This window comes from Triturus cristatus, chromosome 1_2, assembly GCF_964204655.1.
Source record: "Triturus cristatus chromosome 1_2, aTriCri1.1, whole genome shotgun sequence".
Taxonomy (NCBI): Eukaryota; Metazoa; Chordata; class Amphibia; order Caudata; family Salamandridae; genus Triturus; species Triturus cristatus.
Genome location: NC_140580.1, coordinates 944,494,841 through 944,507,358, shown reverse-complemented (window position 1 = coordinate 944,507,358; position 12,518 = coordinate 944,494,841). Strand labels below are relative to the sequence as shown.

The window sequence follows — 12,518 nt, the reverse complement described above, 5'->3', positions numbered from 1 at the left end:
GAGAATTGAATTGAGAGGTTTAAGAAGATATCAGGCTGCTTTTGTTTATTGTGCTGCTCTAGCTATGTTTGCCAAAACATTATTTAGTGATAACTAGTCCTATAACTGAAAAATCGCCTTTAGCTGACCAGCGATAATCCCTGTCTCCTCTCATCAAGTACTTATTCAGCAAAATCTTATATCATTCATCACTATTGTCCACTTTAGGGCCATGAGTGCATGCCTACCATGTACATTTATAATACATGAGTGTCCTGAAACTATTACATGGATCTGGCCCTTCTTAACCTCTGCGGACACACCCGACTATGGATCACTCAGGTTCCTTGGGTAATAATACATACCACATTCAATGACAGACATTGTACCAAATTACTCATTTTGTAGACAATTCCATTTTGGGAGTCCAATAGCCCTCTTCCAAAAACAGATCTAAGAGCATTAGATTTATTTATTGCACAGTGCCCTCAAATGTATCACCCGCATTACTTGGCACCTCAGGAGACTGCCTAGTGCGCCTACACGGACAGAAGCCCTGTCATGTTTGAGCAGGGGGCTTAGCAGATGCTGTGTTTGCACCGGAGCTGTGATGTGCCCACTCTTATCGGCATATTCAGAAAGAGGGCATTAACTGACAGCATAACACGCTGATATCCACAGCTTGATTTTTGTGAAGTAATAAGAGTCCACCACCCATTCCGAAGGTGACTCGCTTAGTATTTTCTGCTGCTGTCCCTACTCCCTACAATGTCATAACTCGCTGTATGTCAAACAGCATTACTTATTAAAAGTAGTAGGCAACCGCACAGTTTAGGCATACTTTCAGGGGCATAGCTGTGAAAACTGCAGCAGGTGCAGTGGCACCGGTGCTTGGGAGGGCGTGTGATCCACTTCACTCCAAACATAGACTACCAAACCAAGGGGAGGGGAACCCCTTCTCCTTGCTTTTTAAGAGGTCCAATGGCAACTTTCCCTACCATTAATGATCCTTTCAGAAGTCATTATTATGAACTAACCACCCTTCACCATCATATTCTGCCCCTGCCTTTGGCTTGGGATGCAAACCGTTCTCTCACATCGAGATGGCACTTTAGAACACTCATTATGATCACTGCTTTCTGATCCATCTATGAGCATCAATCACAAGTTAGCAGGCAGGGGGCCTCCTTTGCTTGTTGTGCTGCACATTCCTAGTAGTAGATGTGACATCAGGTCCCTCGCTTGCATCAGAGGCGATGCTGTGGTGCCCTCTTCCTGCCGCCCACCATCCTGCTCGGCACTAACCCTGACTCTGAACTTAGTGCACATACATCATATTTTTGTAAAGTTCGGAAAATATTCATGTGACTTACACCCTTGACATATTTCGTAAAAGGAAAACATGTTTTTCATTAGAGCTGCAAATGAGCAGAGCTTTTAATGCCCATCCTCCCTCTACTGCCAGAGCAGAAGCAAGCGGGAAGGCAATGGGTGAACTGCGAGTTGATTTCTTTCTCATTTAAGGTGGCTTCCTAAATACAAAAGGAGGGGAAAAAACGTACATTATAAAAGTCTAAGAAAGTTATTAAAACCCTAGCAGGCCGCGCCCCGGAAGCACCAGGATCTGTTTTGTGAGGTCTGCTGCAGTGCAGGGAAGGCCGAGCAGTTTGCTGTCTGGCCACAGAGTTGCTTTGGCTCTGAGGGCAACTTTTCGTTTTCTTCAGAAAGAGATTCCTGTTGCAAGGGTTTGTTTCTGAAAAACAAAAGCTCATGAGCTAGATGCACTTGAGGGTTTTCTTTCAGTGTGTGGTCTCGTTATTTCTGTTGTCTCCTGTTCTTGTCCACCAGCTTTTCCTGGAGGTTCCAAACAGGAAAACATGCATTGTAAAGACTGCCCTCAGTAAGCCAGACCTTCTGACATACATTGACTGAAGGATCTGTGGCAGGAGGGCTGTCAGTCAAAGGTTTATGGCAGGGAAGGGAGCTGAGGATAGGCCATGTTTACCCACCTCTAAATGAGACAGATACATTACAGACTTGGTGGGATTGGAGCCCGGCAGATTTGCAGCAGGGCAGTTAGATAGTAAATTAAAAATGTTTGGTTTCTGGATATGGAGCTAAATCTGAAGCGGAATCTAGATTTTTCAATATGAGTATGGCAATTCTGCTGGTAGACTGCAACCTGGATTTAGCAATTCGACAGACATGAAAGGATTTTCCTCAGGTAATGTTTGAGAGCAGGAATGATTGGTAGATGAAAATAGGCATCTTGAGGGTCCAGAGATGCCAGCCAATCCCACCCACAGAGCGCCAGCAGGACTTTGCTCAAGGGCTACATCTTGAACATGTCAAATGAACAGATTCAAGAGGCAGAGATGTAGAATGGCTCTCAGACCTCTGTCCTTCCTGGGAATCAAGATGTAAAGGATGTAGAATCCCCTGCCCCTTTCCTCTAGAGGCACCATCACCGTGACCCCATTGCTCACCAGGCCAAGAATTTCTGCCTCCAGACTCCAAGCGTGTGCTGAAGAGCAGGTCCCAGTGCAATGAGGGCAGTCCAGAGGAAGCGCCAGGAAGTGTTGGGTGTAGCCCTTGTAGATTAGAAGGATGATTTAACAATCTGTTGTGACTCTCTCCCAACTGCCAGAAAAATGAGAGATCCTCCACTTAGCCAGAAGAAGGTAGCTTAAGAAGGGAGAATTAGAGAGGAATTGAGGTAGAAGAAGCAATAGAAGATGGCATGGACTGGATCTGCTGCTGTTATTGGTTGATGATGGCATCCCTTAAATCCACCCCTGCCCTGATAGAAGTGCGGCATAGAAAAGGCTCTGGCACTTTAGAGCTGTTCTTCTGCAGAGAGTAGAGTCAACTGTTATGCCCATGTTGAATGGTCAGTATTATAAAGGGGAAGAGGTTATTAGCCTTTGAGTCATCACCATAATCCTTGCCAATCAAGGCATGAGAATGGGGGTGGAACACAAACGTTTCTTCCATCCAGTTAGGTGTCTGGGAAGAGGCTGTGCCAAGGGCTCATCATCAAAACAGGCCTTAACTTTCTCTTTTGACACTCGCATATCAGCCAGCTTCAAGGACTTAGAGGGTGGCAGTGACAGCAGCTCTGAGGATAGGTGATGCACAGGGGAAGCCACCTTCGAGTGCACTAACGTCTTCTTCACAGTACTGAAGCCAGAGCCTGTCTAGGCACTAGGGTTGTAGCGGCTGGAATGACCAAGTCCACAGGTTCAGGTTCATCCTTGGGTAACTGAGCTGTCATGAATAGATACAGTATAGGTAACACAAAGATTTCAACCTGCGCAGGGTCAAACATGGAAGGTGGAAAATGAGGTCCAATGACAAGAAACAGCCCGGCGGTAGAAAACGACGTCAAGACTCCATATGGTCCCAGGTGTGGGTTGATTATCTCGAAGAAGAAGAGGATTTCTCATTTGTGTGTGAGCAAATATTTTCTGTCTTAGGCTTTACCTAATGGAGAAGCTCAAAACTACGGCCTGTCCCTATCGGCCTTGTCCAAAAATGGCTTGACCTCACACTCCCCAAAAAACATCAGATGCACTAAGGAATAGGAAACCTTCTTGCACCATCTGCAACAAGGTTTAAACCTTGGAACCTCTGGAGCTGACATGTCACTTAGTTGCTGTAGAAAAGATGAGGAATGTTGTCAGTGAAGTGGTTAGAAGAACTTTGGACCTGCATCAATGAAGAGTACCAGAAACAATGGCAAACATTCACCCTACTATAGAGATCTGGGCCGAAATCAATCGTTCTTAGATCACCATGCCATTCCAGTTTAGATCCAGCCATATACAAATCAGTCTTGACCCTGTGTCTCATGGGAACCTCCCTTGACCATAAACAAGCATCCTGGGACCGGTTTCAGGGTATCATCCAGGCTTGCCTGAATCCAGTGGCATGGTGAGCATGGGACAAACGTCTGGGCATATCCTTTCCACTTAGGGTGAGAATTGCAAAAGGAACAATTGATGGACGAAATGCTGAAACATTGTCAAACATTCAACTCAGTACAGACATCTGGGTCTAAAGCCTTTGCTTTTTTGCCCACCATACTGTTTCAGTTAAGACTCAGCCATATGCAAATCAGTCTTGACCCTGCCCCCAAAGGAACAGTCAAGCCTGAACTGCCAGGTCAGGTCCTCCCTTGACCCCAAAACAAGCATCCTGGGACCAGTTTCAGGGTATCACCCCTCATCAACCAGGCTAACTTGACTCCTGTGGCATGGTGAGCGTGAGACCCACATCTGGGCATGACCTGGCCTGGCAGTTTGGGCTGGACTGTTCCCATGGCGAGCAGGTGCAAGACTGATTTGCATATGGCTGGGTCCAAACTGGGTGGCATGGTCAGCGAAAGAACGATGGATGTAACCCACATCTCTTGACTGGGGTGGATGATTGAAATGTTTTAGCACTCCATTCATCATCTTGTTGTGTTTGCTATGTTTACCCTAAGTGGCCAAAGGTATGGTCAAATGTGGGTCCCTTGCTCGCTGTACCACTGGATTCTAGCTAGCCTGGCTGACACCCCGAAACCGGTCCCAGGATGCTTGTTTCCCTTCCAGGGAGGACCTGGACTGGCAGTTCGGGCTGGACTGTTCCCAATGGGAGCAAAATCAAGACTGATTTGCACATGGCTGGGTCCAAACTGGGGTGGTACGGTGAGGAAAAGAACAATGGATTTAACCTAGATCTCTTGACTGGGAGTGAGCGTTTGAAAAGTTGCAGTACTCCATCCATCATCTTGTATTTGCTATAAGAAGAGGTAAGGCAGCAGGCTTAAGATGCCACCTCGCGGTTGAACACAATTACTGAACCAAAAGCTTTTTTAGTGACTGTCGAGCACTCCATGATGTAAATGCCCATTTTGCCTGGGCAACTGAAATACACTGTCCATGTTATTGTGGAATGAAGGAGTTTGTCATGTTCCTTGTTGAGGCTGCATGGGATACCGAAGTGAAACTTATCACATGCAGTGAAGCTTTTAATATGCAATAAGAACTTATTTTTCACATAGTGACTGGTTCTCAGTTCCCCCTTGTTCATAAAAAAAACATTGTGCACTGTTAAAAAGAACATGAACTGCTGAACACAGTCAAATTGCCCATTCCCTGTGCTCTGCAAATAAAGGAAAACAAGAGTAAACATAGTTAAGTGTACATAAGTTTATATTTTTGTTACATGAAGTGCCCTAGATTTTGGTGGACAGGATATTCTGTTACAGCGTTTAATATATTCCATCTGGTGTATTTGATGTTATATGCTATAATGTACTTATCTATCCTTCATGTTTGTGATGGAGTTTGTCATCAGTCAAACTCTAAATAAGATCCTCAATCTTTTTAAAGAATTTACATCATTTCATATGAATCATCCTCCCCTTAACACTGGCTGTTTTTTGAATGGGTTTACTTTATCTTTTGCAGTTTTGTGTTACATATGGGTAGGCCCGAGAGGGTGCACTTCCTGCACCGTGTATTAAATATCTTGAAGTGATATGACATATTCTGTATAAATCTAAAAGGCTTCATTTAAGTTTGTAGACATGGAAACCAGCTATCAAGCACCTGCCAGCAAACATGCCGTGCCATACTCAAGAGAAGTATTTACAATGAACCACTTGCATAGCAGGGCAAAATGTAATAGGTAACCAGAAGCCTCAAGAAAGCCAGGTTTGCTCAAACGTTAGGGCGAATATATAGAATCAAACTGCTATTTCTCAATCTTACAGCCTTGGAGGCCTACTTGCACTAGTAGGGTAACACCTCTGCCTACTCTCCACTCTGCAAAGGGAGCTTTCATGCATCCCAAGTGGAGTAAACATCCCCAGAACAGCCTCTCGGGATAGTGAATAGTAAATGGTGAGGCACAACTTCAGATCTGGAGATAATGCCCCTTAATGTACAACTTGGGTCCATCCAAGTGTTGGGCAACACCAGTCCTCCCTAGATCAGAAGTGCAAAGTCATGCCCCAGTGTCTCATGATGGGCAGCTCATGAAATGAGTCGATATTTCCTCACCTCATGTTATCAATAACAGGGTAACCGGTAATTCTGGGGATGCAGAAAATTAGGCCCCATGAGTTGGGCCTTGAAGGTCCACTAAGAAATTAGGACTTTCTGCTGAGGGGGAAGGAGGTGCAATTGGTAATTCTGGGTGTAATCCTCCGATTTACATAGCGATACCAGCTGTTTTCATCATATAAAATGTACATACGAAAGTAAAGAGATCTGGGATGTTTCACATTTCTACTGAGGCGGGTAACTGCTGTAATGAATAATTAAGACGCCACCCATACTGAGGGTATAGATGGGTGTACTACCTGCAGAAGTGGAAAAAACCTTGACCGCTAGGCTGGTAGCCCTTAGTGGTGACTCATTGCAAGTCACCCCAGGTCCAGCAACTTGTAGACTCTACTGAACTTTGGTGGAGTGGCCTGCAGTTGGTAAGATAGCACGAAGATGCAAAGGTCAAATTCCATTCCTTCAATAGTAACTACTAACTGCAGAAAATAAACAAGAATTAGTGGATCTGGAAAAAATGTTTAAAAATTTGCATAAAACTGCGCTGAGCACTGTCCCTCAACTATAAATTAGCTTATTACAATTTTAAGTAAAAGAGTAGTATTGCTTTTAGTCTTACAGCAGCGCAGAAACTATACAGCATTTATAAGGCAGGGAACATACTAGAAAATTATACGTACAACTAAATCAAATATTACTGCATTAGGTTTTGACATCAATGAATTATTAACATAAGATAATGAAATAGCTTATGTTCTAAATTACTATTTAAATACTTGTCTCAAGAAGAAAGCCCAAAGCACAGCTGAAAATAAAATCTTAACATCAAAACTCCTCGCCAGCCTATTGCATTCAGACTTGGATGAATTGAAAAAGACATATCCATGGCAGAGGTAATCAACACCATCATGTCCGCACTCACCAAGACCAAGATCTTTCATCCAGACTGCCTTACATCAATATTTACAAACTCTTAGGGGCTGATTACGAGTTTCGCGATCCATCGGACCGCCAAACCTGTGGTGGTGATCTCTGGAGAGAGCCAGACATGCAGTCCAACCTCCGTATTACGATTACAGCGGTGGGACCACCACAGGCCCACCGCAACCGCATGGGATCATGGATCTTGCGGCAGTAGCGTGGCGGTGAGAGGCGGTAATATGCTGGCGATGCTGCTGCGGCACAGCTGAGCATTTTCTGAGTTTCCTCACCGCCACAGTTTTCATGGTGGTGAACCTGCCATGAAAGCTGTGGCTGTGAGGAAACGAAGGGGGCCCTATTGTCATCGGGCCATGGGCTGCCTGCAGGGGCCACATGTTGTGCGTCCCTGTGTGCATGCACCCCTTTCCTCCACAGCATGGACTGCACAGTCCATGCTGTAGTGGAACGGCCTTTGGCACTACCATTGCTGTGCCTTTTTAATAGGCACCACCGTGGGACCGCCAAAGCACCACCTGCCAAACACGAGGAAACCTGGAATCTGCCTGTCAGTGTCAGCATGACTTTGGTGGTGGGGGAGCAGTGCGCTGGCGTGGGAACCCGCTCCTACACCGCCAAAGTTGTAATGAGGCCCTGAGGGCCTAATTACGACTTTGGCAGTGTGGCAGCAGGACCACCACACCAATGCCCCACTACCACACTGCCAAAACTGTGTGAACAGCACCTGCCAGATTCGGAGTTTCCACATGTCTGGTGGGCAGTGCTTTTGGCAGTCCCACGGCGGTGCCTATTAAAAAGGCAAAGCAATGGGAGCGCCACAGGCCGGGCTGCGCAGGGAAAGGGGTGCATACACACAAGGGTGCACAACATGTGCCCCCTTGCATGCATCCCATGGCCCGAGGTCACAAGGGGCCTTGTAGGGCCCCCTATGTGTCCTTTCCACCACAGTTTTCATGGTGGACCAACCCAAAGCTTAACTCCTTAAAGATCTTGGTGTTGTGTTCTATAAATATGCAGATGACACCCATGCTTGCCTCAAACTAGACTCCCCTAATTGTATCGCTGGCATACAATCCATACCTTCGAACATCCACAAATAGATGGAGTAAAAAAAATTTTAAAAAAGCAATGCACTAAAGATTATAGGCCCAATTTAGGATTTGGCGGATGGAGGTTTGGCAGTCAGGGCGACAGAGTGATTTACTCTTTTGCCTTGACTGCACCTCCAACCACCAAATGATGAAATGACCGCCTAACTAACGGTAATTTCGTAAAGTGGGGCCAATTTATAATTTGGCAGACGGAGGTTTGGCAGTCTAAGCACTGGAGTAATTTACTCTGTCGCCTTGACTGTACCTCCGCCCACCAAATTATGAAATGACCGCAAAACTGGAGGTCATTTCTTAAACCACTGCCATGGCGAGGGGAGCATTTTGTATTTTTCACTGCCCCTTGTCACCAGGGTTCTCCTGGTGATGATGGGCTGTGAAAACTGACCTCTAAATCTGCCCATCTAAATCAGGTGGAATTATGGGCCCGATTAATATTTTGGGGGACAGGGAACTTCATGGCAATGGCGATGAAGAACCCCCTCCGGCTACATAATGGTCCAAAAAACACCTATTATGAGTTCATGGGGAATACAATGCAGATTACGGTGTTTATTGCACCATAATCCGCATGATACAATGCATACTGTATGTTTCCCCTGTTAAATTTCGGCAGGTTTGACCTCCCAAGATTTAATGAAACTTAGGTTATTTTACGCATCTGATAATTATCGGCGGAGTTAAATAAAACAAAACTCCTGAATCAGACCCTTGCGTAAACAGCTGTTAATGCATGCGTCAGAATATTACGAGGAACTAGTATTCCAACCCTAAGCAATGGTAACGGAGTATCCATACTGCCAAGATATAAACAGGGCCCTAAATGTATTTTTCTCACACCCAAACAGGATGCAGTTGCTAATCTTATTTAGGGTGAATTCCTAACATCAGCATGTATTATCCCAAAATTTGCCTCCTTGGCTATATCCTTTGACTTCCTGCTTGACTCAAATCTCCGCTTAAATAATCACATTCAAGCCATGGTCATCTGCATCTTGGGGCATCAGCATGTGCTTCATACGTTCTTTTTATTCATTCATTCATTTAAGCTGGCTGTCCAATCTCTTGTCTTGACTTTGGCTCCTCCCACCTCTCTGGCCTACCTGAAAAAAATATTATCCCCACTCTCAGCAATGCTAAATTCTGAAATCAGGTTTCTCGATAGCAATAAATGGGAACATATACCCAAACACTAACTTAACTAAAATGGCTCCGGTTTACACTTTGAAAGCTGATTGTCTCAATTGTGCAGCTCTGAACCTCCAAACTTCAAAATGTCTCACTCAGAGTTCAACCTCTGAGCTTAACCTTATTTTGAGGCTCTTGTTCTCGCAAAGTCAACGGATCTAATTCCACTGCACATTTCAGGAAAAGGACCGTGCTTCACAGATCTGGGCGCGCTCCCAGAATCCTGAAAGCCCTCAATCGTCACATGAAAATGGCCCCTCTTTTCAGATTCAAATCTCCCTTCATGAACCTGCTCCTAGAGGAACATCTGCACATGACAGTGTTAATCACAAGCTCCTGCTCATCGCACACTTCCTATGGCAGACTCCCAATCTTTAGTTTAACACAGTGGTTCATAACCTGTGGTCCCAGGACGTCTGGGGATCCCGGAGGCCAACTCAGGGCGTCTGCGACTGCCTTACAACGTTAAATATTATTAAAATCAATACATTAAAATTTATAAAGTATATGCAAATAAAAATGCAAAATTGAACATGTGAAATCTTTTCATATATTTGTTTGTGAATTAATCAGAATATTTCAATATTAAGTATTTGTTTGATGTATACTTGTTTTTCTATTTTTGAATATTGTTTTGAAGTTCAAATGTTAGAAACTGCTTCGGCTGAGGGTCCCCAGCTACTAATAACGGCTCAGTGGGGGTCCCTGATTTCCAGTAATGATTCAGTGGGGGTCCACAGAAGTCAAAAGGTTAAGAACTGCTAGTTTATTGTATTAAGTCTTATGCTGTTCTCTCAGGTTATTGACTCTATGACCAATTTGTGTCATATACATATTGCTCCATGTCAGACCCCAATCTGGAGTGGGGGCGCAGTACAGGCCGGGTATACTGGGCCACAACTGTGGTGGTAGGGGTTGCTTGTCTCTGGTGTCTTGGGCTCTATCACAGGGCCTCCACTATGGCTCAAAAAACTAGGCCAAGTGCATATTTTCTGTACTTAACCCTCAGGTTAGCGAGGTTGAGCAGTCAAAAGAAAAGACTCAGAACGCAACAGCCAAAAAACTGACACAAAAATTCACTGTCTAACCCTGTGCTTATATTTACAAAAAGAAGTCTATTTTAATATTACAGCAAAATGTAACGCTAGACACTCTAGGAGGTTCAGTACAGGGTGTGATGTTCCTGCCTAAAGGGTAAAGGCAGATATTCTGTCACCTTTATCATCCGTGGCCAGTTCCTATGGTGGTCACAGTCTCTATAGTATCCAGTGGATATAACAGGTCATAGGCAATAACAGGCACAGGTCGACTGCCATATTAGGCCAGCCATAGGTCAATTTGCTTGATCTCGACCAAAAATAGTTCACGCTAGTAAAATGATCTCCCCAATGGGAGGCTTAACAGTTCAAGATGCAGTCTTTCGACTCTCAGGCCCCATGTTACCTGTTTGCGGAGAGGCAAATCAGTGCAACAAAAGGTGCCAAGATTGTCATGTTCATGCAGAAGATGCCTCAGGCAGCAGTGTGGGACCAAGGAGAGATGCTTCTCTCCTCACTCGGGCTGCTGAAATCAAGAGTGTGACACCCCTGATCAGCGGGTGTTTGTCTTCGGCATTTACCACCCTCTGGACTGTTTAAACAGGTTCTCCAATACAGCAGCGATGACAATCTTCACAGGGTAAACCACACTCAGACAGCACCTAGACAAGTCCCTCTGGATCCAATGTGATGGTGCTTTTCAGCACGCTGCTCATCCGGTTTGCAATTGTCTTCACACAGTTCACAGCAAAAACCAAACTGGGAGAGTGGGTGACCTCTCACAACTAGGTAGGCATCAATTGCCCTCCTGATGTCAATTGACTTCTTCTGAATGCTTCACACACCAAGAACATGGTTGGGTTTATCCTCCTTGAAGGATTGTATGACGGTACAATGCAGGGGAATACTTTGCATGCCTGTACAACGCATTTTTTACCCCTCATTTTTTTAGAACGCATATTTTTTTACAATGCGTGCCATTATCAAGCATTGTTTAAATAAATCTAAAAACAATGGGCCACATTATCCAGAATGGCGATAACATTATCGCCGCATTAGCGGCAGTAAATTGTCGCTAAAGCGGTGATAAAGGGCTTGATAATATACCCTAGAGAATTCCAATAGAAGCCCAGGTTCTGGTGTGAAGGACATCAAACCTGGGCTTCTATCAGAATTCTGTAGGGCATATTATCAAGCCCCTTATCGCCAGTTTCTAGCCGCTGAAGCGGCGATAATGTTATCGCCGTTCTTGATAATATGGCCCAATGGGGAGGGTGGGGCCCATGCTCACCAACCTACCTTAAATGCGAGGTAAAGGCATGCGGTGTAAAGTCATATAGGTGGTCCAAACATGTGCGGTAAAGGCAGTGTGGAAAAAACCTTGGGGCTTATTTACAAGCTCCTTGCGCCTCCGGGGCGTCAGTTTCTATCACATAAAAGGTGACGCAAAGGCAGTGCAAGGGGCTTGTAAAAAAGCCCCATTGTTGTAAAGGATGTTTACCCCTGGAAGTATCCTCCTACAAAGCAAGGCACTCCCCTTCCAACTCTGAGCAGGCAGGCTTCTAGGTGATAGGCAGGTCCACATCTTCACCAACACGTTAAGTAGACTTCAGGTGAGATTCACTCTGGGCGACTGACTATCTTGTAATAAACAGCGCTGGTCTCAGAGCAGCTCCTTTGTGCACAATGTGTAGCATTCCCTTCTTTAGTCGGTGAAGCTGCTTGGAACAAAGTGGGGGATTTGGGTCCCACTTTTATACTCATTTTCCCAATATGGGAAGTTGATCAACTGTCTAATGTCCTGGAAACAGTTTGGGGTGGTTTATTTTCAAATGTCATTTTCTGATTGCAATGCAGTCGTAGCATTTGTGCAGGGTGATGGCTCTCACAGTAGGTGGAGATGATGCTGGCTTCAAGAAGAGTATCCGATACGCAGGCACAATGAAGTGTGAATATTTTGCACCTGCCTGGCTGCGATCAGCGTTCCTTAAGTCACAATCATGGAAAGAACAAGCATTTACAATGCAACGGTCTCGGCATTGTTAAAGTTAGAGCTATTGGCATTGCTCATGACAATGCCGTTTCTTTAAATGTTTTAAAAACAAAAACATAAACAGAAATAATGTCATGAGCAATGCCAATAGCTCTAACTTTACCAATGCCGAGACCATTGCATTGTAAATGAGACAGGACACCTTTAGGTTTGTTTTAAT

General features: G+C 44.9%; 1 protein-coding gene across 1 annotated transcript in view; it reads right to left on the bottom strand.

Moving 5' to 3' along the window:
• The window catches only part of TNFRSF1B (TNF receptor superfamily member 1B), a 239,165-nt gene that overhangs the window by 216,197 nt on the left and 10,450 nt on the right, over nucleotides 1–12,518 (bottom strand). The window lies entirely within an intron of this gene.